This window comes from Doryrhamphus excisus, chromosome 3 (genome assembly GCF_030265055.1).
Source record: "Doryrhamphus excisus isolate RoL2022-K1 chromosome 3, RoL_Dexc_1.0, whole genome shotgun sequence".
In the NCBI taxonomy this organism is placed as follows: domain Eukaryota; kingdom Metazoa; phylum Chordata; class Actinopteri; order Syngnathiformes; family Syngnathidae; genus Doryrhamphus; species Doryrhamphus excisus.
Window position 1 is genome coordinate 303,566 of NC_080468.1, and position 25,632 is coordinate 329,197.

Genomic DNA, 25,632 nt, shown 5'->3' on the forward strand with positions numbered 1-25,632 from the left:
CTGTTTTGCGAGGTGTTAGCATGGTAGCCGTTAGCATGTTAGCATTTTTGCTAATTTTCTAAAGTTTAAAGGCAAATACACACTCGACATGATGTTGGGACTCTGTAGGACTGCCCCAAATTGTTCAGGACCTGAGGCTGTTTTAATAGGTGTTAGCATTGTAGCCGTTAGCATGTTAGCTAATTTAATCACGTTTAAAGGCAAATACACACTTGGCATGATGTGGGGACACTGTAGGATTGCCCCAAAAATTTCAGGACCTGAGGCTGTTTTGCTAGGTGTTAGCATGGTAGCCGTTAGCAAACTTGAGGCCCTCTTGCTAGGTGCTAGCATGTAGCTGTTAGCACGTTAGCATTTAGGCTAATTTACTCATGCCTAAAGGCTACTAAGCACATGTCAAGATGTGGGGAGGTCAAAGGACAAATCTAGTGGCCCATTTGGTTAATAGCGTCGCCATGGTTAGACAAAACGTTCCAACAACTAAATACCGCTGTAGTCCCTAGCGTCACGTTTCCGGCGGTGTAACATGTGTGGGGGTCCTTCTTGCGGTTTTGGCCGCATTACGCGCGCAAAAATTGGAAGATTAAGATATACGGAATAATAACTAAACAGCAATAACAATATGGGCTGGCTCAGTAGCCAAGCCCAGTGTGCCTGACGCAGCTTCGCAACCCGTTCTATCTGCAACAGTTTCAGGTAGCTGAGAAGCACTGCTGTGGAGTTACAGCTAAAATGAGAAAATGTGTTGCTCTCGCTGTGATAATGTATTTCAAGCACCCTATAGGCTTTGTGGTAAAAAAAATTTCTCCATACATGGCACATGTGTGCCACGTCCAAAAAAGCACTCCACTCGCTCAGGAAGGCCTCCGAAGCGCGTTTTGGCACTTATGGAACACATTTAGTGTGATGTGCTTTATTGCTTGGCACACACAACCATTGTTCGAAAATGCACTTTATTCGCTCTCAAACACATTGTCAGCAAAGCATGATACGTCATGTCATTGTGAGCCAGCGGAAGGAGCCAGGAGGCTCATTCCAAGTGTGTCTGACGCAGCTTTGCATCCCATTCTATCTGCAACAGTTTCAGGTGGCTGAGAAGCACTGCTGTGGAGTTACAGCTAAAATGAGAAAATGTGTTGCTCTCGCTGTGATAATGTATTTCAAGCACCCTATAGGCTTTGTGGTAAAAAATTTCTACATATATGGCACATGTGTGCCACGTCCAAAAAAGCACTCCACTCGCTCAGAGAAGGCCTCCGAAGCGCGTTTTGGCACTTATGGAACACATTTAGTGTGATGTGCTTTATTGCTTGGCACACACAACCATTGTTCGAAAATGCACTTTATTCGCTCTCAAACACATTCTGAGCAAAGCATGATACGTCATGTCATTGTGAGCCAGCGGAGGCTCATTCCAAGTGTGCCTGACGCAGCTTCGCATCCCGTTCTATCTGCAACAGTTTCAGGTGGCTGAGAAGCACTGCTGTGGAGTTAAAAAACTAGAAAATTCCCACGGAAATTTTGATGGACTGGCCACCTGTGCTGTGAACCTCGGGCCCGGTGTGCCAACGGCTACCGCGGTAGCACCTAGCAAGAAAGCCTCATGTACGGAAAAGGTTGATGCAGTCCCATAGTGTCCCCACATCATGCCAAGTGTGTATTTGCCTTTAAACTTGAGTAAATTAGCTAAAATGCTAACATGATAACGGCTACCGTGCTAACACGTAGCAAAACACCCTCAGGTCCTGAAAAGTTTGGGGCAGTCCTACAGTGTCCCCACATCATGCCATGTGTGTATTTTCCTTTAGACATGAGTAAATTAGGTAAAATGCTAACATGCTAACAGTCATCATGCTAGCACCTAGCAAGAGGGCCTCAAGTTTAGAAAGTACCAAGGTTGTCCTATAACCTCCCCACATCATGACATGTGCTTAGTAGCCTTTAGGCATGAGTAAATTAGCTTAAATGCTCAAAGCTTAAACAGTCATCATGCTAGCACTTAGCACTTAGCCTTACGTTAAAAAAGTGCCTGGGTTGTCCTGTAACCTTCCTAAATCATGCCATGCCTTAGTAGTCTTTAGACATGAGTAAATTAGGTAAAATGCTAACATGCTAACAGTCATCATGCTAGCACCTAGCAAGATGGCCTCAAGTTTAGAAACTACAAAGGTTGTCCTATAACCTCCCTATATCATGCCATGTGTGTATTTGCCTTTAGTCATGAGTAAATTAGCTTAAATGCTAACATGCTAACGGCTACCATGTTAACACCTAGCAAAACAGGTCCTGAAAAGTTTGGGGCAATCCTACAGTGTCCCCACATCATGCCAAGTGTGTATTTGCCTTTAAACGTGATTAAATTAGCTAATATGCTAACAGCTACCATGCTAGCTCCTAGCAAGACAGCCTCAGGTCCCAAAAAGTTTGGGGCAGTCCTATAGTGTCCCCACATCATGCCACGTGTGTATTTGCCTTTAGACATGAGTAAATTAGCATAAATGCTAACATGCTAACAATCATCATGCTAGCACCTAGCAAGAGGGCCTCAAGTTTAGAAACTGCCAAGGTTGTCCTATAACCTCCCTACATCATGCCATGTGTGTATTTGCCTTTAGTCATGAGTAAATTAGCTTTAATGCTAACATGCTAACGGCTACCATGCTAGCACCTAGCATCATAACTTCAAGTCCCAAAAGTCTTAATGAAGTCCCACAGTGTCCCCACAGTGTAGTTGTGTTGTATTAACAGCCGCGGCTTGGCAGAGGCGGCCCCGTTGCATCCGAGCCTACGCACGACCAGAGTAACCACGGGTTGGTTGTGCGCGACACCGGACCCTCTGCTTTTAAGGCTGCTCTCTCTCTGATACGAATTGTTGCTCTTGGTAAGGACCTGGGGTTATTTACTCATCTGTTAGCGATCAGAGGGACCTGTTGGTTATCGGTTACCGGAACAACCTAAAAGGAATTTATTACAACACACGCTTTACTCTTTTATGTCACAGAAGCAGGTAATGGGAGACAACTCTCGGTAAAAGAGCGAAAAGGTTTATTAAAGTTGGCAAGGGCATTTCAGCAGGTTCTAATAGACTATAAGGTAAATCAGACAGGACTAGCCGCATGAGCTCCACTCACATACCTGGCTGCGGAGGCGTATGCCGTAAGCTAACGCCTCGCTCCTAGGAGTAGTAAGCCGCAGCAGATGATAAAAAGTCCCATAAGGTAAAAAGGGCTGCTGGGGGATGATCGGAGCAGGCGGGAAACCGGGTGATCAGTCCGACGTCCTTCCTTTGGTTCACTGGTGTTCCGGAGTATCACTTGGGCAAGGCGGGTTTGGGGGCAGCTGTGGCTGGCTCCGGTTCCCCGTTGGCTCGACTCGTATCCCGGGAGCGTTCCAGCGAACTTTCTTCTTATGTGGAGTGCAGCGTTCATCTGGCCCGAGGAGGCTTCTCTTCCTCGGCTTCTTGCAGTGAGATTGTGCGGGTGGTCAATTATAGCTGTCCCCTGAGTCTTCTTGGTGAGCCTGGGAGCTTCTTGTAGTGCTGCCTCTTGCTAGGCAGCTTGGAACCAGCCAAGAGCACTGAGAATTCACTCTCTTTATGCTCAATTAGGCCCTGCCCTTGTTCCACCCTTTCTTCATGGGTCCTCCCAGAGGGAGGTGACTTTCAGTCCGGTACTTTCCCAGTTCCCGCCTTTCTCCGCCCAAAAGGTGGTCCTTTTCTCTGGAAGGGACTTTCCCTTGTGACCTTTGGCCTAGTTAGATGGTTTTGTGATATTGGAGCTCATAACGGCAGTTTAATGACATCTTTTCATAACATTCCTACTTATTCTTTCATACAGTCATGCAATCATGTTGTTACAACTTTGATCATAGGACATTTGTTCATAAATCATCACATGTATTTGATCAACACATTAATAAGTGCCTAGTGAAGCGATAGTTGCAAGGGTTCCTGTGGTGGTGTAAAGCAAGTATGTGTGTGTTGTTCCCTATAAATGCACATGTCTGACATGAGGTATCGATTAACTTGTGTTTTATGTAGTTACACGAAAAGCGATAGATGAGCATGTTGGACTGTTTTCTGTTTCCTGATCGTTACAACTTGAATCGACTTAAATCACACTTTGTCTACCTCTGGTGTGCAATTTGTAGATTACACCTCCTCCTACCGGCCCTTGGACGGAGGTGTCTTTCCAGGTCACTTGACAAGGCAAATACACACATGGCATGATGTAGGGAGGTTATAGGACAACCTTGGCACTTTCTAAACTTGAGGCTCTCTTGCTAGGTGCTAGCATGATGACTGTTAGCATGTTAGCATTTAAGCTAATTTACTCATGTTTAAAGGCAAATACACCCATGGCATGATGCAGGGAGGTTATAGGACAACCTTGGCAGTTTCTAAACTTGAGGCCCTCTTGCTAGGTGCTAGCATGTAGCTGTTAGCATGTTAGCATTTAAGCTAATTTACTCATGCCTAAAGGCTACTAAGCACATGTCATGATGTGGGGAGGTTATAGGACAACCTTGGTACTTTCTAAACTTGAGGGCCTCTTGCTAGGTGCTAGCATGATGACTGTTAGCATGTTAGCATTTTATCTAATTTACTCATGTCTAAAGGAAAATGGCATGATGTGGGGACACTGTAGGACTGCCCCAAACTTTTCAGGACCTGAGGCGGTTTTGCTAGGTGTTAGCATGGTAGCCGTTAGCATGTTAGCATTTTTGCTAATTTTCTAAAGTTTAAAGGCAAATACACACTAGGCATGATGTGGGGACACTGTAGGACTGCCCCAAACTGTTCAGGACCTGAAGCTGTTTTAATAGGTGTTAGCATGGTAGCCGTTAGCATGTTAGCTAATTTAATCACGTGTAAAGGCAAATACACACTTGGCATGATGTGGGGTCACTGTAGGATTGCCCCAAACATTTCAGGACCTGAGGCTGTTTTTCTAGGTGTTAGCATGGTAGCCGTTAGCATGTTAGCATTGAAGCTAATTTACTCATGTCTAAAGGCAAATACACACATGGCATGATGTGGGGACACTGTGGGACTTCATTAAGACTTTTGGGACTTGAAGTTATGATGCTAGGTGCTAATATGGTAGCCGTTAGCATGTTAGCATTAAAGCTAATTTACTCATGACTAAAGGCAAATACACACATGGCATGATGTAGGGATGTTATAGGACAACCTTGGCGCTTTCTAAACTTGAGGCCCTCTTGCTAGGTGCTAGCATGGTAGCATTTAAGCTAATTTACTCATGTCTAAAGGCAAATATACACATGGCATGATGCAGGGAGATTATAGGACAACCTTGGCAGTTTCTAAACTTGAGGCCCTCTTGCTAGGTGCTAGCATGATGACTGTCAGCATGTTAGCATTTATGCTAATTTACTCATGTCTAAAGGCAAATACACACGTGGCATGATGTGGGGACACTATGGGACTGCCCCAAACTTTTCGGGACCTGAGGCTGTCTTGCTAGGAGCTAGCATGGTAGCCGTTAGCATGTTAGCATTTAAGCTAGTTTACTCATGTCTAAAGGCAAATACACACATGGCATGATGTAGGGAGGTTATAGGACAACCTTGGCACTTTCTAAACTTGAGGCTCTCTTGCTAGGTGCTAGCATGATGACTGTTAGCATGTTAGCATTTAAGCTAATTTACTCATGTTTAAAGGCAAATACACCCATGGCATGATGCAGAGAGGTTATAGGACAACCTTGGCAGTTTCTAAACTTGAGGCCCTCTTGCTAGGTGCTAGCATGTAGCTGTTAGCATGTTAGCATTTAAGCTAATTTACGCATGCCTAAAGGCTACTAAGCACATGTCATGATGTGGGGAAGTTATAGGACAACCTTGGTACTTTCTAAACTTGAGGGCCTCTTGCTAGGTGCTAGCATGATGACTGTTAGCATGTTAGCATTTTATCTAATTTACTCATGTCTAAAGGAAAATACACACATGGCATGACGTGGGGACACTGTAGGACTGCCCCAAACTTTTCAGGACCTGAGGCTGTTTTGCGAGGTGTTAGCATGGTAGCCGTTAGCATGTTAGCATTTTTGCTAATTTTCTAAAGTTTAAAGGCAAATACACACTCGACATGATGTTGGGACTCTGTAGGACTGCCCCAAATTGTTCAGGACCTGAGGCTGTTTTAATAGGTGTTAGCATTGTAGCCGTTAGCATGTTAGCTAATTTAATCACGTTTAAAGGCAAATACACACTTGGCATGATGTGGGGACACTGTAGGATTGCCCCAAAAATTTCAGGACCTGAGGCTGTTTTGCTAGGTGTTAGCATGGTAGCCGTTAGCAAACTTGAGGCCCTCTTGCTAGGTGCTAGCATGTAGCTGTTAGCACGTTAGCATTTAGGCTAATTTACTCATGCCTAAAGGCTACTAAGCACATGTCAAGATGTGGGGAGGTCAAAGGACAAATCTAGTGGCCCATTTGGTTAATAGCGTCGCCATGGTTAGACAAAACGTTCCAACAACTAAATACCGCTGTAGTCCCTAGCGTCACGTTTCCGGCGGTGTAACATGTGTGGGGGTCCTTCTTGCGGTTTTGGCCGCATTACGCGCGCAAAAATTGGAAGATTAAGATATACGGAATAATAACTAAACAGCAATAACAATATGGGCTGGCTCAGTAGCCAAGCCCAGTGTGCCTGACGCAGCTTCGCAACCCGTTCTATCTGCAACAGTTTCAGGTAGCTGAGAAGCACTGCTGTGGAGTTACAGCTAAAATGAGAAAATGTGTTGCTCTCGCTGTGATAATGTATTTCAAGCACCCTATAGGCTTTGTGGTAAAAAAAATTTCTCCATACATGGCACATGTGTGCCACGTCCAAAAAAGCACTCCACTCGCTCAGGAAGGCCTCCGAAGCGCGTTTTGGCACTTATGGAACACATTTAGTGTGATGTGCTTTATTGCTTGGCACACACAACCATTGTTCGAAAATGCACTTTATTCGCTCTCAAACACATTGTCAGCAAAGCATGATACGTCATGTCATTGTGAGCCAGCGGAAGGAGCCAGGAGGCTCATTCCAAGTGTGTCTGACGCAGCTTTGCATCCCATTCTATCTGCAACAGTTTCAGGTGGCTGAGAAGCACTGCTGTGGAGTTACAGCTAAAATGAGAAAATGTGTTGCTCTCGCTGTGATAATGTATTTCAAGCACCCTATAGGCTTTGTGGTAAAAAATTTCTACATATATGGCACATGTGTGCCACGTCCAAAAAAGCACTCCACTCGCTCAGAGAAGGCCTCCGAAGCGCGTTTTGGCACTTATGGAACACATTTAGTGTGATGTGCTTTATTGCTTGGCACACACAACCATTGTTCGAAAATGCACTTTATTCGCTCTCAAACACATTCTGAGCAAAGCATGATACGTCATGTCATTGTGAGCCAGCGGAGGCTCATTCCAAGTGTGCCTGACGCAGCTTCGCATCCCGTTCTATCTGCAACAGTTTCAGGTGGCTGAGAAGCACTGCTGTGGAGTTAAAAAACTAGAAAATTCCCGCGGAAATTTTGATGGACTGGCCACCTGTGCTGTGAACCTCGGGCCCGGTGTGCCAACGGCTACCGCGGTAGCACCTAGCAAGAAAGCCTCATGTACGGAAAAGGTTGATGCAGTCCCATAGTGTCCCCACATCATGCCAAGTGTGTATTTGCCTTTAAACTTGAGTAAATTAGCTAAAATGCTAACATGATAACGGCTACCGTGCTAACACGTAGCAAAACACCCTCAGGTCCTGAAAAGTTTGGGGCAGTCCTACAGTGTCCCCACATCATGCCATGTGTGTATTTTCCTTTAGACATGAGTAAATTAGGTAAAATGCTAACATGCTAACAGTCATCATGCTAGCACCTAGCAAGAGGGCCTCAAATTTAGAAAGTACCAAGGTTGTCCTATAACCTCCCCACATCATGACATGTGCTTAGTAGCCTTTAGGCATGAGTAAATTAGCTTAAATGCTCAAAGCTTAAACAGTCATCATGCTAGCACTTAGCACTTAGCCTTACGTTAAAAAAGTGCCTGGGTTGTCCTGTAACCTTCCTAAATCATGCCATGCCTTAGTAGCCTTTAGACATGAGTAAATTAGGTAAAATGCTAACATGCTAACAGTCATCATGCTAGCACCTAGCAAGATGGCCTCAAGTTTAGAAACTACAAAGGTTGTCCTATAACCTCCCTATATCATGCCATGTGTGTATTTGCCTTTAGTCATGAGTAAATTAGCTTAAATGCTAACATGCTAACGGCTACCATGTTAACACCTAGCAAAACAGGTCCTGAAAAGTTTGGGGCAATCCTACAGTGTCCCCACATCATGCCAAGTGTGTATTTGCCTTTAAACGTGATTAAATTAGCTAATATGCTAACAGCTACCATGCTAGCTCCTAGCAAGACAGCCTCAGGTCCTGAAAAGTTTGGGGCAGTCCTATAGTGTCCCCACATCATGCCACGTGTGTATTTGCCTTTAGACATGAGTAAATTAGCATAAATGCTAACATGCTAACAATCATCATGCTAGCACCTAGCAAGAGGGCCTCAAGTTTAGAAACTGCCAAGGTTGTCCTATAACCTCCCTACATCATGCCATGTGTGTATTTGCCTTTAGTCATGAGTAAATTAGCTTTAATGCTAACATGCTAACGGCTACCATGCTAGCACCTAGCATCATAACTTCAAGTCCCAAAAGTCTTAATGAAGTCCCACAGTGTCCCCACAGTGTAGTTGCCTTTAGACATGAGCAAATTAGCTTCAATGCTAACATGCTAACGGCTAACATGCTAGCACCTAGCAAGAGGGCCTCAAGTTTAGAAAGTGCCAAGGTTGTCCTATAACCTCCCTAGATCATGCTATGTGTCTATTTGCCTGTAGACATGACTATTTTAGCTTAAATGCTAACATGCTAACGGCTACCATGCTAGCACCTAGCAAGAGAGCCTCAAGTTTAGAAAGTGCCAAGGTTGTCCTATAACCTCCTTACATCATGCCATGTGTCTATTTGCCTGTAGACATGAGTAAATTAGCTTAAATGCTAACATGCTAACGGCGACCATGTTAGCAACTAGCAAGAGGGCCTCAAGTTTAGAAAGTGCCAAGGTTGTCCGATAACCTCCCTACATCATGCCATGTGTCTATTTGCCTGTAGACTTGAGTAAATTAGCTTAAATGCTAACATGCTAGCGGCTACCACCTAGCAAGAGAGCCTCAAGTTTAGAAAGTGCCAAGGTTGTCCTATAACCTCCCTACATCATGCCATGTGTGTATTTGCCTTTTGACATGAGTAATTTAGCTTAAATGCTAACATGCTAACGGCTACCATGCTAGCACCTAGCAAGAAGGCCTGAAGTTTAGAAACTGCCAAGGTTGTCTTATAACCTCCTTGCTTAAATGCTAACATGCTAACGGCTACCATGCTAACACCTAGCAAGAGGGCCTCAAGTTTAGAAAGTGCCAAGGTTGTCCTATAACCTCCCTAGATCATGCTATGTGTCTATTTGCACATCTGTGTATTTGCCTTTAGACATGAGTAAATTAGCTTAAATGCTAACATGCTAACGGCTACAGGTAGCAAAACAGCCTCTGGTCCTGAAAAGTTTGGGGCAATCGCAAAACAGCCCCAGGTCCTGAAAGGTTTGGGGCAGTCCTACAGTGTCCCCTCATCATGCCAAGTGTTTATTTGCCTTTAAACTTTAGAAAATTAGCAAAAATGCTAACATGCTAACGGCTACCATGCTAACACCTAGCAAAACAGCCTCAGGTCCTGAAAAGTTTGGGGCAGTCCTACAGTGTCCCCAAATCATGCCATGTGTGTATTTTCCTTTAGACATGAGTAAATTAGGTAAAATGCTAACATGCTAACAGTCATCATGCTAGCACCTTGCAAGAGGCCCTCAAGTTTAGAAAGTACCAAGGTTGTCCTATAACTTCCCCACATCTTGACATGTGCTTAGTAGCCTTCAGGCATGAGTAAATTAGCTTAAATGCTAACATGCTAACAGCTACATGCTAGCACCTAGCAAGAGGGCCTCAAGTTTAGAAACTGCCAAGGTTGTCCTATAACCTCCCTGCATCATGCCATGGGTGTATTTGCCTTTAAACATGAGTAAATTAGCTTAAATGCTAACATGCTAACTGTCATCATGCTAGCACCTAGCAAGAGAGCCTCAAGTTTAGAAAGTACCAAGGTTGTCCTATAACCTCCCTACATTATGCCATGTGTGTATTTGCCTTTAGACATGAGTAAATTAGCTCAAATGCTAACATGCTAACGGCTACCAGGCTAGCACCTAGCAAGAGAGCCTCAAGTTCAGAAAGTGCCAAGGTTGTCCTATAACCTCCCTACATCATGCCATGTGTGTATTTGCCTTTAAACTTGAGTAAATTAGCTTAAATGCTAACATGCTAACGGCTACCATGCTAACACCTAGCAAAACAGCCTCAGGTCCTGAAAAGTTTGGGGCAATCCTACACAAATACACACATCATGCCAAGTGTGTATTTGCCTTTAAACGTGTTAAATTAGCTAACATGCTAACGGCTACCATGCTAACACCTATTAAAACAGCCTCAGGTCCTGAAAAGTTTGGGGCAGTCCTAAAGTGTCCCCACATCATGCCAAGTGTGTATTTGCCTTTAAACTTTAGAAAATTAGCAAAAATGCTACCATGCTAATGGCTACCATGCTAACACCTAGCAAAACAACCTCAGGTCCTGAAAAGTTTGGGGCAATCCTACAGTGTCCCCACATCATGCCATGTGTGTATTTTCCTTTAGACATGAATAAATTAGATAAAATGCTAACATGCTAACAGTCATCATGCTAGCACCTAGCAAGAGGCCCTCAAGTTTAGAAAGTACAAAGGTTGTCCTATAACCTCCCCACATCATGACATGTGCTTAGTAGCCTTTAGGCATGAGTAAATTAGCTTAAATGCGAACATGCTAACAGCTACATGCTAGCACCTAGCAAGAGGGCCTCAAGTTTAGAAAGTGCCAAGGTTGTCCTATAACCTCCCTACATCATGCCATGGGTGTATTTGCCTTTAAACATGAGTAAATTAGCTTAAATGCTAACATGCTAACGGCTACCATGGTAACACCTAGCAAGAGGGCCTCAAGGTTAGAAAGTGCCAAGGTTGTCCTATAACCTCCCTAGATCATGCTATGTGTCTATTTGCCTGTAGACATGACTAAATTAGCTCAAATGCTAACATGCTAACGGCTACCATGCTAGCACCTAGCAAGAGAGCCTCAAGTTTAGAAAGTCCCAAGGTTGTCCTATAACCTCCCTACATCATGCCATGTGTCTATTTGCCTTTTGACATGAGTAAATTAGCTTAAATGTTAACATGCTAACGGCTACCATGCTAGCACCTAGCAAGAGGGTCTCAAGTTTAGAAAGTGCTAAGGTTGTCCTATAACCTCCCTATATCATGCCATGTGTCTATTTGCCTGTAGACATGAGTAAATTAGCTTAAATGCTAACATGCTAGCGGCTACCACCTAGCAAGAGAGCCTCAAGTTTAGAAAGTGCCAAGGTTGTCCTATAACCTCCCTACATCATGCAATGTGTTTATTTGCCTTTTGACATGAGTAAATTAGCTTAAATGCTAATATGCTAACGGCTACCATGCTAGCACCTAGCATGAAGGCCTGAAGTTTAGAAACTGCCAAGGTTGTCTTATAACCTCCCTACATCATGCCATGTGTGTATTTGCCTTTAGACATGAGTAAATTAGCTTAAATGCTAACATGCTAATGGCTACCATGCTAACACCTAGCAAGACAGGCTCAGGTCCTGAAAAGTTTGGGGCAGTCCTACAGTGTCCCCACATCATGCCATGTGTGTATTTTCCTTTAGACATGAGTAAATTAGGTAAAATGCTAACATGCTAAAAGTCATCATGCTAGCACCTAGCAAGAGAGCGTCAAGTTTAGAAAGTGCCAAGGTTGTCCTATAACCTCCCTACATCATGCCATGTGTGTATTTGCCTTTAGACATGAGTAAATTAGCTTAAATAATAACATGCTAACGGCTACCATGCTAGCTCCTAGCAAGACAGGCTCAGGTCCTGAAAAGTTTGGGGCAGTACCATAGTGTCCCCACATCATGCCACGTGTGTATTTGCCTTCAGACATGAGTAAATTAGTATAAATGCTAACATGCTAACAGTCATCATGCTAGCACCTAGCAAGAGGGCCTCAAGTTTAGAAACTACCAAGGTTGTCCTATAACCTCCCTGCATCATGCCATGTGTATATTTGCCTTTAGACATGAGTAAATTAGCTTAAATGCTACCATGCTAGCACCTAGCAAGAGGGCCTCAAGTTTAGAAAGTGCCAAGGTTGTCCTATAACATCCCTACATCATGTCATGTGTGTATTTGCCTTTAGTCATGAGTAAATTAGCTTTAATGCTAACATGCTAACGGTTACCATGCTAGCACCTAGCATCATAACTTCAAGTCCCAAAAATCTCAATGAAGTCCCACAGTGTCCCCACATCATGACATGTGTGTAGTTGCCTTTTGACATGAGCAAATTAGCTTCAATGCTAACATGCTAACAGCCATCATGATATCACCTAGCAAGAAAGCCTAAGGTTTAGAAAGTGCCAAGGTTGTCCTATAACTTCCCTACATCATACCATGTGTGTATTTGCCTTTACACATGATTAAATTAGCTTTACACATGATTAAATTAGCTTAAATGCTAGCACCTAGCAAGAGGGCCTCAAGTTTAGAAACTGCCAAGGTTGTCCTATAACCTCCCTGCATCATGCCATGTGTGTATTTGCCTTTAGACATCAGTAAATTAGCGTGAATGCTAACATGCTTGCAACTGGCATGCTAGCACCTAGCAAGACAGCCTCAAGTACCAAAAAGGTTGAGGCAGTCCAATAGTGTCCCCACATCATGCCATGTGTGCATTGGCCTTTAGTCATGAGTACATTAGCTAAAATGCCAACATGCTAACTGTCAACATGCTAGCACCTAACAGGACAGCTTCAAGTCCCAAACGTCTCAAGGCAGTCCCACAGTGTCCCCACATCATGCCATGTAGTTGTCTTTACACACTAGTAAATTAGCAAAAATGCTAACATGCTAACGGCTAACATGCTAGCACCTAGCAAGACAGCCTCGGGTGCCGAAAAGTTTGAGGCAGTCTTATAGTGTCCGCACAATATACCATTTGTGTATTTGCCTTTAGACATGAGTAAATTAGCTTAAATGCTAACATGCTAACGGCTACCATGCTAACACCTAGCAAGAGGGCCTCAAGGTTAGAAAGTGCCAAGGTTGTCCTATAACCTCCCTAGATCATGCTATGTGTCTATTTGCCTGTAGACATGACTAAATTAGCTCAAATGCTAACATGCTAACGGCTACCATGCTAGCACCTAGCAAGAGAGCCTCAAGTTTAGAAAGTGCCAAGGTTGTCCTATAACCTCCCTACATCATGCCATGTGTCTATTTGCCTTTTGACATGAGTAAATTAGCTTAAATGCTAACATGCTAACGGCTACCATGCTAGCACCTAGCAAGAGGGTCTCAAGTTTAGAAAGTGCTAAGGTTGTCCTATAACCTCCCTATATCATGCCATGTGTCTATTTGCCTGTAGACATGAGTAAATTAGCTTAAATGCTAACATGCTAGCGGCTACCACCTAGCAAGAGAGCCTCAAGTTTAGAAAGTGCCAAGGTTGTCCTATAACCTCCCTACATCATGCCATGTGTGTATTTGCCTTTAGACATGAGTAAATTAGCTTAAATGCTAACATGCTAATGGCTACCATGCTAACACCTAGCAAAACAGCCTCAGGTCCTGAAAAGTTTGGGGCAGTCCTACAGTTTCCCCACATCATGCCACATGTGTATTTGCCTTTAGACATGAGTAAATTAGCATAAATGTTAACATGCTAACAGTCATCATGCTAGCACCTAGCAAAAGGGGCTCAAGTTTGCAAAGTACCAAGGTTGTCCTATAACCTCCCCACATCATGACATGTGCTTAGTAGCCTTTAGGCATGAGTAAATTAGCTTAAATGCTCAAAGCTTAAACAGTCATCATGCTAGCACTTAGCACTTAGCCTTACGTTAAAAAAGTGCCTGAGTTGTCCTGTAACCTTCCTAAATCATGCCATGCCTTAGTAGCCTTTAGGCATGAGTAAATTAGCTGAAATGCTAACATGCAAACGGCTACCCTGCTAGCACCTAGCAAGATGGCCTCAAGTTTAGAAACTACAAAGGTTGTCCTATAACCTCCCTACATCATGCCATGTGTGTATTTGCCTTTTGACATGAGTAAATTAGCTTAAATGCTAACATGCTAACGGCTACCGTGCTAGCACCTAGCAAGAGGATCTCAAGTTTAGAAAGTGCTAAGGTTGTCCTATAACCTCCCTAGATCATGCTATGTGTCTATTTGCTTGTAGACATGAGTAAATTAGCTTAAATGCTAACATGCTAACGGCTACCCTGCTAGCACCTAGCAAGAAGGCCTGAAGTTTACAAACTGCCAAGGTTGTCTTATAACCTCCTTGCATCATGACATTAGTGTATTTGCCTTTAGGCATGAGTAAATTAGCTTAAATGTGAAAATGCTAACAGCTACATGCTAGCACCTAGCAAGAGGGCCTCAAGTTTAGAAAGTGCCAAGGTTGTCCTATAACCTCCCTACATCATGCCATGGGTGTATTTGCCTTTAAACATGAGTAAATTAGCTTAAATGCTAACATGCTAACGGCTACCATGCTAACACCTAGCAAGAGGGCCTCAAGTTTAGAAAGTGCCAAGGTTGTCCGAAAACCTCCCTACATCATGCCATGTGTGTATTTGCCTTTAGACATGAGTAAATTAGCTTAAATGCTAACATGCTAACGGCTACCATGCTAACACCTAGCAAGAGGGCCTCAAGTTTAGAAAGTGCCAAGGTTGTCCTATAACCTCCCTAGATCATACTGTGTGTCTATTTGCCTGTAGACATGACTAAATTAGCTTAAATGTTAACATGCTAACGGCTACCATGCTAGCACCTAGCAAGAGAGCCTCAAGTTTTGAAAGTGCCAAGGTTGTCCTATAACCTCCCTACATCATGCCATGTGTCTATTTGCCTGTAGACATGAGTAAATTAGCTTAAATGCTAACATGCTAACGGCTACCATGTTAGCACCTAGCAAGAGGCCCTCAAGTTTAGAAAGTGCCAAGGTTGTCCGATAACCTCCCTACATCATGCCATGTGTCTATTTGCCTGTAGACATGAGTAAATTAGCTTAAATGCTAACATGCTAGCGGCTACCACCTAGCAAGAGACCCTCAAGTTTAGAAAGTGCCAAGTTTGTCCTATAACCTCCCTACATCATGCCATGTGTGTATTTGCCTTTTGACATGAGTAAATTAGCTTAAATGCTAACATGCTAACGGCTACCATGTTAACAAGTAGCAAAACAGCCTCAGGTCCTGAAAAGTTTGGGGCAATCGCAAAACAGCCTCAAGTCCTGAAAAGTTTGGGGCAGTCCTACAGTGTCCCCAAATCATGCCATGTGTGTATTTTCCTTTAGACATGAGTAAATTAGGTAAAATGCTAACATGCTAACAGTCATCATGCTAGCACCTAGCAAGAGGCCCTCAAGTTTAGAAAGTACCAAGGTTGTCCTATAACTTCCCCACATCTTGACATGTGCTTAGTAGCCTTTAGGCATGAGTAAATTAGCTTAAATGCTAACATGCTAACAGCTACATGCTAGCACCTAGCAAGAGGGCCTCAAGTTTAGAAAGTGCCAAGTTGTCCTATAATCTCCCTACATCATGCCATGGGTGTATTTGCCTTTAAACATGAGTAAATTAGCTTAAATGCTAACATGCTAACGGCTACCATGCTAGCTCCTAGCAAGACAGCCTCAGGTCCCGAAAAGTTTGGGGCAGTCCCATAGTTTCCCCACATCATGCCACATGTGTATTTGCCTTTAGACATGAGTAAATTAGCATAAATGCTAACATGCTAACAGTCATCATGCTAGCACCTAGCAAGAGGGCCTCAAGTTTAGAAACTGCCAAGTTTGTCCTATAACCTCCCTGTATCATGCCATGTGTATATTTGCCTTTAGACATGAGTAAATTAGCTTAAATGCTAACATGCTAGTGGTCATCATGTTAGCACCAAGCAAGAGAGTCTTTTTTCAGTCGTGTCTAAAAGTGGGGGCGATGTGAAAATGTGTCTGTGCCACCTACTATGTTGCTGTGTCCCTGGTCCAGTGTGTTCTCATCTTGGGTTGGAATGTCCCCATGCTGGTAACGGGTGGGGAATACAGTCCGTTGATGAGGATAAGCGGGATGGATTTCAGTGGTTAAAGTCTCCAGCTACCATAAAAACGGTCATGGGCCACGAGCCTGTTCTGAATTCCCCTTTGGCCAATCGACAACACATCATCGCAGCAGCAGTCCTCGTTAGTATAGTGGACAGTATCTCCGCCTGTCACGCGGAAGACCGGGGTTCGATTCCCCGACGGGGAGTTCCTCTTTCGTATGTCACGATGTCAACAAACAAACCATTCTCATTAGAACAAAACCTTTCTTCATCTTCTTCTCAAGGTGTTCAGGCGTCTTGTAAAATCTGACGGTCTTTTGCTGCCAAATCATTCCAGTCGTGGATAATGGAGCTGACCAGGAAAATGCCAGCTGTGGGATTTCAGCCAGTGCCTCCTGAGCGTAAGGAACCTTAATCTGGTGCTTTCGATCACTCATCCACCCAACCTAAAACGGTGCCCTGATCAGGAAAAAAAAAACTGTGACCTTGTGAGGTTCACTGACAACAGAGGACACTCAAAAGGAGCCGCACAAAGCTGGGTGCTTGTACAGATGTCAGCAGCTGAGTGGCGCAGCGGTAGCGTGCTGGGCCCATAACCCAGAGGTCGATGGATCGAAACCATCCTCTGCTTTGGCTGTACTCTTTACGTGTCCTTTGAAGAGCTTGCAGATGTATTGTCTTTGTTACTTAGCTGACCTGGTCCAGTAAAGAGTTCACACTTCCTTTACTGCTGTTCTCGATGCATTTATTGCTCTTGAGTGCATTCACATGCCATTGCGGGACATTGAAGCATCGTGAAACACCGTAACTGTCCTCACTAGTCCATTGTCACTCTTATGGACTTGAAGAATCCCAGCCAGTTTCCGTTCGTTTTGGGGAACCTCCTCCTCTTTGACGATCACCACATCTCCAACTTGCATGTTTCTTCTTGGCGTATGCCATTTTTGTCTCAGAGCAATGTTGGTCAGATACTCCTTCCACCATTTGTTCCAGAACTATTCCGACAAATATTGCAATTATCTCCATCTCATTTTAGTATACAAGTCCATCCATCCATCCATCCATCGATTTTCCTCCGCTTATCCAGGTCCAGGTCGCGGGGGGCAGCAGTCTTGGTAGGGAAGCCCAGATTTCCCGGTCCCCGGCCACCTCCTCCATCTCCACCGGGAGGACACCAAGGTGTTCCCAGGCCAGCTGTGAGACATAATCCCTCCAGCGTGTCCTAGGTCTGCCCCGGGGCCTTTTCCCGGCTGGGTATGCCCGGAACACCTCACCAGGGAGGCGTCCGGGAGGCATCCGGACTAGATGCCCGAGCCACCTCAACTGACTCCTCTCGATGTGAAGGAGAAGCGGCTCTACTCTGAGCGCTCCCGGATGACTGAGCTCCTCACCCTATCTCTTAGGGTGAGTCCAGCTACCCTATGGAGGAAACTCAATTCAGCCGCCTGTATCCGAGATGTCATTCTTTCGGTCATGACCCAAAGCTCATGACCATAGGTGAGGGTGGGAACATAGATCGACCGGTAAATTGAGAGCTTTTTTAACCACGACGGTCTGTTACAGCGACCGCATTACTGCCAATCCAAAGATACTGTCCCCGACTTCCACACAATGTTGAAGAGACGTGCCAGCCAAGACAGTCCCTCAACATCCAGAGCCTTGAGGAATTCCGGGCGGAACTTGTCCACCCCGAAGCTTTGCCACTGAGGAGGTGACGGAGGAGGAGGAACCGTACCTCGCCCAGATGTGGGATACCGGGGCCTCACCCTGGAGCCAGGCCCGGGGGAGGGGCTCGCAGGTGAGCGCCTGGTGGTCGGGCCTTCACCCCCAGCCAAATGGGCTCTCCCCCTCGTAGACCCACCACCTACGGGGGGAAAGCATAAGGGTCCGGTGCATTGTGTGTTAGGTGGCGGTCAAGGGCGGGTGCATGGGTGACCTGGTCTTCGGTGGCCAAAAACTGGTTCTTGGGACATGAAATGTCACTTCTCTGGTGGGGAAGGAACCTGAACTTGTGCAAGAGGTTGAGATATTCCGGCTAGACATAGTCGGACTCACCTCGACCCACAGTTTGGGTTCCGGAACCAAACTCCTTGAGAGGGACTGGACCTTGTTCTACTCTGGAGTTGCTGCAGGGGAGAGGCAGCGAGCTGGTGTAGGCTTATTAATAGACCCCCGGATTGGTGCCTCTGTGTTGGAGTCAGCCCCGGTGAACGAGAGGGTAATTTCTCTGATGATGTTGCAGTGTGATGTTATTGGACTTCTGTGCGAACCACAGTTTGTCCATAACTAACACCATGTTCGAACATAGGGATGTCCATAAGTGCATTGGCACCAGGACACCCTAGGCTGCAGGTCTATGATCAACTTTGCAGTCGTGTCATCAGACCTGCGTCCGCATGTTCTGGACAGGCGGGTGAAAAGAGGGGCTGAGCTGTCAACTGATCACCACCTGGTGATGAGTTGGATTAGATGGCGGGGGAGGATGCTGGACAGACCTGGTAGACCCAAACGAGTAGTGAGGGTGTGCTGGGAACGTCTGGCAGAGTCTCCCGTTCGTCGAGTCTTCAACTCTCACCTCTGGCAGAGCTTCGCCTGCATCCCGGGGGAGGACCGGGATATTGAGTCCGAATGGGCCATATTCCGTGCCTCCATTGCTGAGGCGGCTGACCGGAGCTGTGGCCGCAAGGCGGTTGGTGCCAGTCGTGGCGGCAGGCCCCGAACCCGATGGTGGACACCAGAGGTCAGGGCCGCCATCAAGCTGAAGAAGGAGTCCTATCAAGCATTGATGGCTTTTGGGACTCCGGAAGCAGCTGACAGGTACACTGTACTCCAAACGGTTCACGGCTTCGGCGGTTGTCGAGGCAAAAACTCGGGTGTGAGAGGAATTCGGTGAGGCCATGGAGCACGACTTACAAATATACAGAAATACAAAATATGCAGAATACAGTATAAATATATGTACACAGTCTGTTTTTTGTTTGTTGTTCCGGAACTGCAGTCTGATTTTTTTCCTAAGAGTCCAAACTGAGCATTAATTTAACGCATATAGAGTGTCAAAGTGGCAGGATGAGGCAGAGGTGGGGTGTGAACAGTGTCAGGGGGGGTTCCGGGCCTTGTTGATGAGGCTGACAGCAGACGGGAAGAAACTGTTCTTGTGCCGTGAGGTTTTGGTCCTGATGGACCGCAGCCTCCTCTCAAAGAGACTGTGTCCGGGTTGAGAAGGATCGGCCACAATCCTTTTCTGCACGCCTTAGGGTCCTGGAGGCTTACAGATCCTGGAGGGACGGGAGATTGCAGGAGGTGAGGATGGACTCAATGATGGAGCTGTAGAAGTGCACCAACATTGTCTTTGGCAGGATGAATTTCTTCAGCTGCCATAGGAACGTAGGAAGTACATCCTCTGCTGTGCCTTCTTGATGAGGGAGCTGATGTTCGGCTCCCACTGGAGGTCCTGGGAGATGATGGTACCCAGGATGCGGAAGGACTCCACAATGTCAATCGTAGAGTCACAGAGGGTGATGGGGACAGGAGAGGCTGAGTTCTTCCTGTTGTCCACAACCATCTCCACTGTTTTTAGGGCGTTGAGCTCCAGGTTGTTCAGGTTGCACCAAGTCACCAGATGGTCAACCTCCCACCTGTAGGCAAACTTCGCCGTCAGAGATGAGTCCGATGAGGGTGGTGTCGTCCGCAGACTTCGGGAGCTTGACAGACTGGTGACTGGAGGTGCAACTGTTTGTGTACAGGGCGAAGAGCAGAGGAGAAAGAACGCAGCCCTGGGGGGATCAGGTGCTGACGGTTTTTGTATCTGAGATGTGTTTCCCCAGCTTCACGCACTGTTTCCTGTCAAACAGGACGTCTGTAATCCACCTGCAGGTGGAGTCAGGCACGCTCAGCTGGGAGAACTTCTCCTGGAGCAGAGTTGGGAGGATGGTGTTGAAGGCGGAGCTGAAGTCCACAAACAGGATCTTAGCATAGGTTCCTGCGGAGTCCAGGTGCTGGAGGACCAACACACCAAGGCAGCCGTCCGCAGCGCCATTTTGGAAACACGTGGTGGCATGGGAATAGATGACTACATGGTAATCAGGTGGTTAGGTGTCAGTGGTTCCAGACACATGGGTTGTTTACATTGTCCACAGTAAGAGGGTGATTATTCACAACAGACATGGCTTCCTAAAGAAAGGTTCTCAAGGAACTGTCACTCAACCTGCCAGCACTGTTTGCTAGGACTTAAATGAGCACGCTTTTGATGGTTCTGATCTGGCGCTCCCAAACACCTCTCATATGGCTTGCATTTATGACAAAGTTGCATTGCTTGTCTGCCAGGTATTCTGTTACTCTTTCTGTGTTTATTTCCTTTAGAGACTTTTCCATTTCATTTTTAGTTCAAACTAAGTATGTTCCCTGATCTGATCGGATGTGCCAAACAGCACCTCTGATGGCAATGAAGCATCTTGGGGCATTGATGAATGAGTCAGTGGTCAAGTCCTCCAGCATCTCTATGTGAACACCTCCAGAACATAGACAAGTGAATAGTAGACTGTACTGTTTTTGTTCTTTACGCCCTTGTTTTGTGTGAAAGGGGCCAAAACAATCCATGCCACCATAGGTAATTGGTGGAGAAGGCTCAATGTGGTCTTGAGGTAAGTCAGCCATCTTTTGTTCCTCTGTGGCTCATCGAGCTTTCCGGCATGGGATGCACTGTCAAATATGTTGAGCCACTGCTTTGCTCCCTCCCATGATCCAGTAGTCATTTGCTCTGAGTTAATTCAAGAACCAATATAGTTCTGAGACTGGACCTTCTCTGCCAATTCAGGAAAAGCAGGGGAATTAGCTCAAATGGTATAGCGCTTGCTTTGCATGTGAGAGGTAGCGGGATCGATTGCCTAAATTCTACAAGGAATCCTTTGTTTTATTGGCTAATTGTAGGCCATTTGCGCACCCCGAGGTTACAGAGGTCAAAGGTAAGCCCATATTCAGCAGCACAGTGGCGAAAGGTAAATTTATGTGCATTACCGTTTCCACAGGTTCCCGATTTGTACAACCCGGCATTAATACCTCTTAGTGTAATTCTACCTTACTGGTGGATGCCTTCTTCTGGTCGCTCCTCAGGGCTGACCTCTGGTAGTGCTGCGGTGGACCCGACGTGAGTGATAGGTTACCGACCGAGAACATGACTGGTGTTTGTGCCCTGATTTCTTTACTTCCTCCAATAACAGTATTGTCAATTGATGTGGAGCGCCTAGTGCATAGTGCTACTTCCGTAGGGTCTCACCTCATGCCACGGACGCCCTGAGGACCAGACAAGGTGTGTCAACCTCACCGTGGTTCGACGCTTCCAACCTGACGTACATTGACCCTTGGATAGGTTTTCCTGGTGTCCTGTTGGTTATGAGGGCGGGGTGTTGTCGACGTGGGCTTTTGTTGTTCCTTCACGGTCCACGTTCTTTGCACTCGGGGTCTAAATTTTGGGTAGAGGAGAATGGGGTGGCTGCCTCCATTGATCTGCTTCATGCAGTCACGGTGCGCGAGAGGTTTGCCACCGCTCTGCTTTGCCATGCTGTTTTCTTGACCTTTCCCCGGTCAGTTGGCGGCCTTGATGGGGGTGTTTCGCAGTTGATTGGGTTGTGCGCTGTTGGTTATGGGGCCCGATGGGTTTTTGCCGTGGGCTTTTGTTGTTCCTGGCAGATAAAGAAGAGTGGTCAGTACGGGGGTGAACCCATGACCGTGGCTTTATTAGCACCACGCTCTGATCAACTGAGCTAATCGACCACAGGACACCATTGCATCAAATGTTTCCAGCTTCCAGCTAAAATCGACTAACTCATCCTTAACAGACCGCATTCTCCGTGCCATGCTGTTTTCTTTACGTTTACCTGGTCGGTTGGTTGCCTTGATGGGGGTGTTTCGCAGTTCACTGGGTTCTGCGCTGTTGGTTATGGGGCCGGGGGGTTATGAAGGGCAGGGTGTTGTCGACGGGGGCTTTTGTTGTTCCTTCACGGTCCGCATTCTCTGCACCCGTGGTCTAAATTTTGGGTAGAGGATAATGGGGTCCACTGCCCCCATTGATCTGCTCCTTGCAGTCTTGGTGACTGAGAGGATTGTTGACGCTCTGCTTTGACATGCTGTTTTGTTTACCTCTCGAGGGTGTTTCACTGGTGACAATTGACACTTTGGTCTCCCTCCCTTGTATGAACATGTTTCCCCATTGGTGAACTGTTTTTGTGTCCGTGCCAGATGCACAGGATTTCCTTTTCTACGAAAGGCACCATTCAAGTCAAGTTTGCATGCTTCACAGGCACGATGCTTTAGTTGGTCAAATTACATGTCTAGCAAAGAGGGGCTCATTGGTTCCAATTCCAGCAGTCCTCTACTGGTATTTCCATACTTTTTTATCAGAGGTCATGTTGAGATACAAAGCCTGTTTTCAGGAGAAATGCAAGACCCCGGGATACAATAGGTCTTCTTTGTACACTTTTCAGCAGCAGACATTTTGAAAAGCACCCCTGGTTTACTGCCCAGGAGTAACAGCCTCGGCCACTCTGGAATGAAGTGACGCCACTTCAAGATGCAAGAAGCTGTCAGGAGTGGGATTCGAACCCACGCCTCATTCAAGACTGCAACCTGAAGGCAGTGCCTTCGACCACTCGGCCACCCTGACCATCCAGAGGCCACTTTTTAAAAGGCATTCACACACTCTGCGTTTTGTTCCCATGTGGGTATTATGTTATGTTAGTCCAGATTAACAGCCTAGTTATTTGTGTCAGTCCCAGGGACCATTTCCAGACCCTCGTGTGACACTTGTGTTGGACTCTTTTGGAGAGCCCTTGCATTCTTCCCAATAGGTAAACCCTTTGTATCGGTGCCAAATATATACGGGATTCCCCACCTGCTGACCGAATGACACATGACAAATGGCGTTGTCTCAACGTTGCAAGCAGTTACTGTCTAGAAGAGTAAAGGCAGCATTGCCAGGTTGACATGCTCAGCTGGCACTATGGCTTAGCTGGTGAAGGTGCCTGTCTAATAAACAGGAGATCCTGGGTTCAAATCCCAGCAGTACCTGGGTGCTTGGTCCGTTTTGTCACTTGCCCTTCAAAAACGAGTCTACGGTGCATCCACACCTGACATGATTGTTGTGGATCCCGTTACGCCAGAAGGAGCTAAATCCAAAGAGTATGACATTGTGATGTTTTGTCATTCAGTGCCACTTTGCATAGGCTCAGCCACTTTTCTCCGACAGTGCAACCCCATGTGGCATTGGTGGTTCAGTGGTAGAATTCTCGCTTGCCAAGCGGGAGACCTGGGTCCAATTCCCAGCCAATGCAGTGTATCTCAGCTTGTACCTTTCTTTAGAGTTCATGTGAAAAAGTACAAAGGCTCTTTTTCCTGCGAAAGGGCAGAACTCAGAATGACACCTGAAAAGTAAGAGAACGGACCACCTGACAGTTAAGGTGGACAGCACTTGAGTATTTGCACATTTCTGTCAGAAGTAGAAACTTATTGAAACCTTACTGCAGTGATGCTGATATAGTCTCTGTGCAATTGGTCAGAGCGTTGGCCGGGCCGGGCTTGTGTTGTTGACATTTGCTGCCAGCCAATCAGGATGCGAGACAGATGTCAGACAAGCAGAGAGACTTTGGAGAAATGGAGTCAGGTATTTGAATCCCGTCTAAGCCAGCAGTCAAGTCACAGTTTTCTTCTCCACAATATTATTTTTTTCCAATTAATCCCTAATAATTACAAATTATTCCTATCAGGCTTATATTGATACCAGTGCTTGAAATAAAATACAAAATCAATGCAATGTCACAAAGAATATTTATTTATCAGGTTGCCACACTCAAGAACACTCTCAATAATAATAAAAAAATCTACATGTAAGCAGTTATGAATAATGAATATACACATTGTTCACTTATTTTGCCGCCTTTGTTTCTCCTTTTCATAGAAAGGAGAGGCCTGGAACTCCCTCCAGCTCATCTCTTTTTCCATCCTGTGCTCTCTATAGATGGAGAACACTTTGGCAGGACAGTAGATGTACTTCTCTGAAGCCAGTGTGGATGCGGGGGCTTTTCCGGCCCTGCTTCAGCTGCATCCTGCAGAGGCACTTTCGGACAGGGGGTGGAGGAGATTCATCCCTCTTTCTCTTCTTCTGCTGTTTTTCCTCCACCCTCTTTCTTGTCTCATCCACCTCTCGCTGGAAGAAGTCTGTTTGACTGAAATCTTTAAATGGCATCTTAGGGTCTGTCAGACCTTCTGCAGCAATAAGATTATCTGACAGGGCCTTGTTGATGAACGTCGTGGTTGATGTCCCATCCACTTGATATTTTGATTTTGGTTGGCCACAGCACAGACATGGTTTTTGTTTGAGTTTTTTGACACAGGAGGTGGTTGCTGCTGCTCCAACGGGGTATGAGCGGTGGTGAAATAACCATCGCTGCAGGCAGTGTCACTACAGGCACAAGATGCAACTATTCCAACAAAGGGACAAATGATTACGTTTTTACCTAGCTTTGCTTTGGCTGAGCGAGAAGTCCTTTCAGGCAAGAAAACAGCAAAAAGCAACACACACCAGCCGTGACTCAGACAAAACACAGAATACAAACAACAACACGATTACGGCTACAAGCTATCGTTTTTTGGGTGAGAACCATGAACTCCTACTCAGAGGTGCGGATTGCTCATTCTCGCTGCTTCAAATTTGCCTGCGAGCAAACCTTGAACTTTAGACTCAGATCAATCGAAATGTTTGCCGACGCCCCTTTCTCTGTCTTGTTGCCCTTTCTCATTGAGGTTTCCTGACTGAGAGCAGATCGGCCTCACGGCTGGTTGGTTGTCTCCCGTGGACGGGCAGACCTTTCCAGCAAGCAATGGTAGCGCTGGGCTGGTCGTTTCTTGCTTGGTCTGGCTGCACTCGCAAGCCAAGGAGCTCGGCGCGGTGCTGCGCCTGCCTCTTGTTTTAAACACGGGATAAGGGGAGAGCGCGAACGCAGTCCCCCACTACCACAAATTATGCAGTCGAGATTCCCACGTTTGGGGAATTCGCAGAGGTCAGCTCAACCCGTGTGCAATGGCTGGAACCTGGGTGAACCACCTTCTTGATCATGGTATCTCCCCTGCCAGGTAAGTATGAGTTGCACCGGTCTCGCCCGGACTAGTCTCTCGCACATGCCACATGCTAAGTGGTGGTCTCATCAGGTCGCCCACAACAAGCCCAGCCACTGGACGTACTCTGAGTTAAATTCAAAATCATTTCCAGTGAGGTTAATTTCCAATAATTGTAAAAGTTGTTTCTGGGGT

General features: G+C 45.9%; 4 non-coding genes across 4 annotated transcripts; 2 read left to right on the forward strand and 2 right to left on the reverse strand.

Moving 5' to 3' along the window:
- The first annotated feature begins 16,466 nt into the window (after positions 1-16,466).
- On the forward strand, positions 16,467-16,538 carry trnad-guc (transfer RNA aspartic acid (anticodon GUC)). Its single transcript has one exon. It is a non-coding gene; the product is annotated as a tRNA-Asp (tRNA).
- Positions 16,539-22,908: 6,370 nt separating this feature from the next.
- On the reverse strand, positions 22,909-22,990 carry trnal-cag (transfer RNA leucine (anticodon CAG)). The gene has a single exon. It is a non-coding gene; the product is annotated as a tRNA-Leu (tRNA).
- Positions 22,991-23,586: 596 nt separating this feature from the next.
- On the forward strand, positions 23,587-23,657 carry trnag-gcc (transfer RNA glycine (anticodon GCC)). Its single transcript has one exon. It is a non-coding gene; the product is annotated as a tRNA-Gly (tRNA).
- A 1,647-nt stretch (positions 23,658-25,304) lies between these two features.
- On the reverse strand, positions 25,305-25,463 carry LOC131126865 (U1 spliceosomal RNA). Its single transcript, XR_009129383.1, has one exon. It is a non-coding gene; the product is annotated as a U1 spliceosomal RNA (small nuclear RNA).
- Between the last annotated feature and the right edge of the window lie 169 nt (positions 25,464-25,632).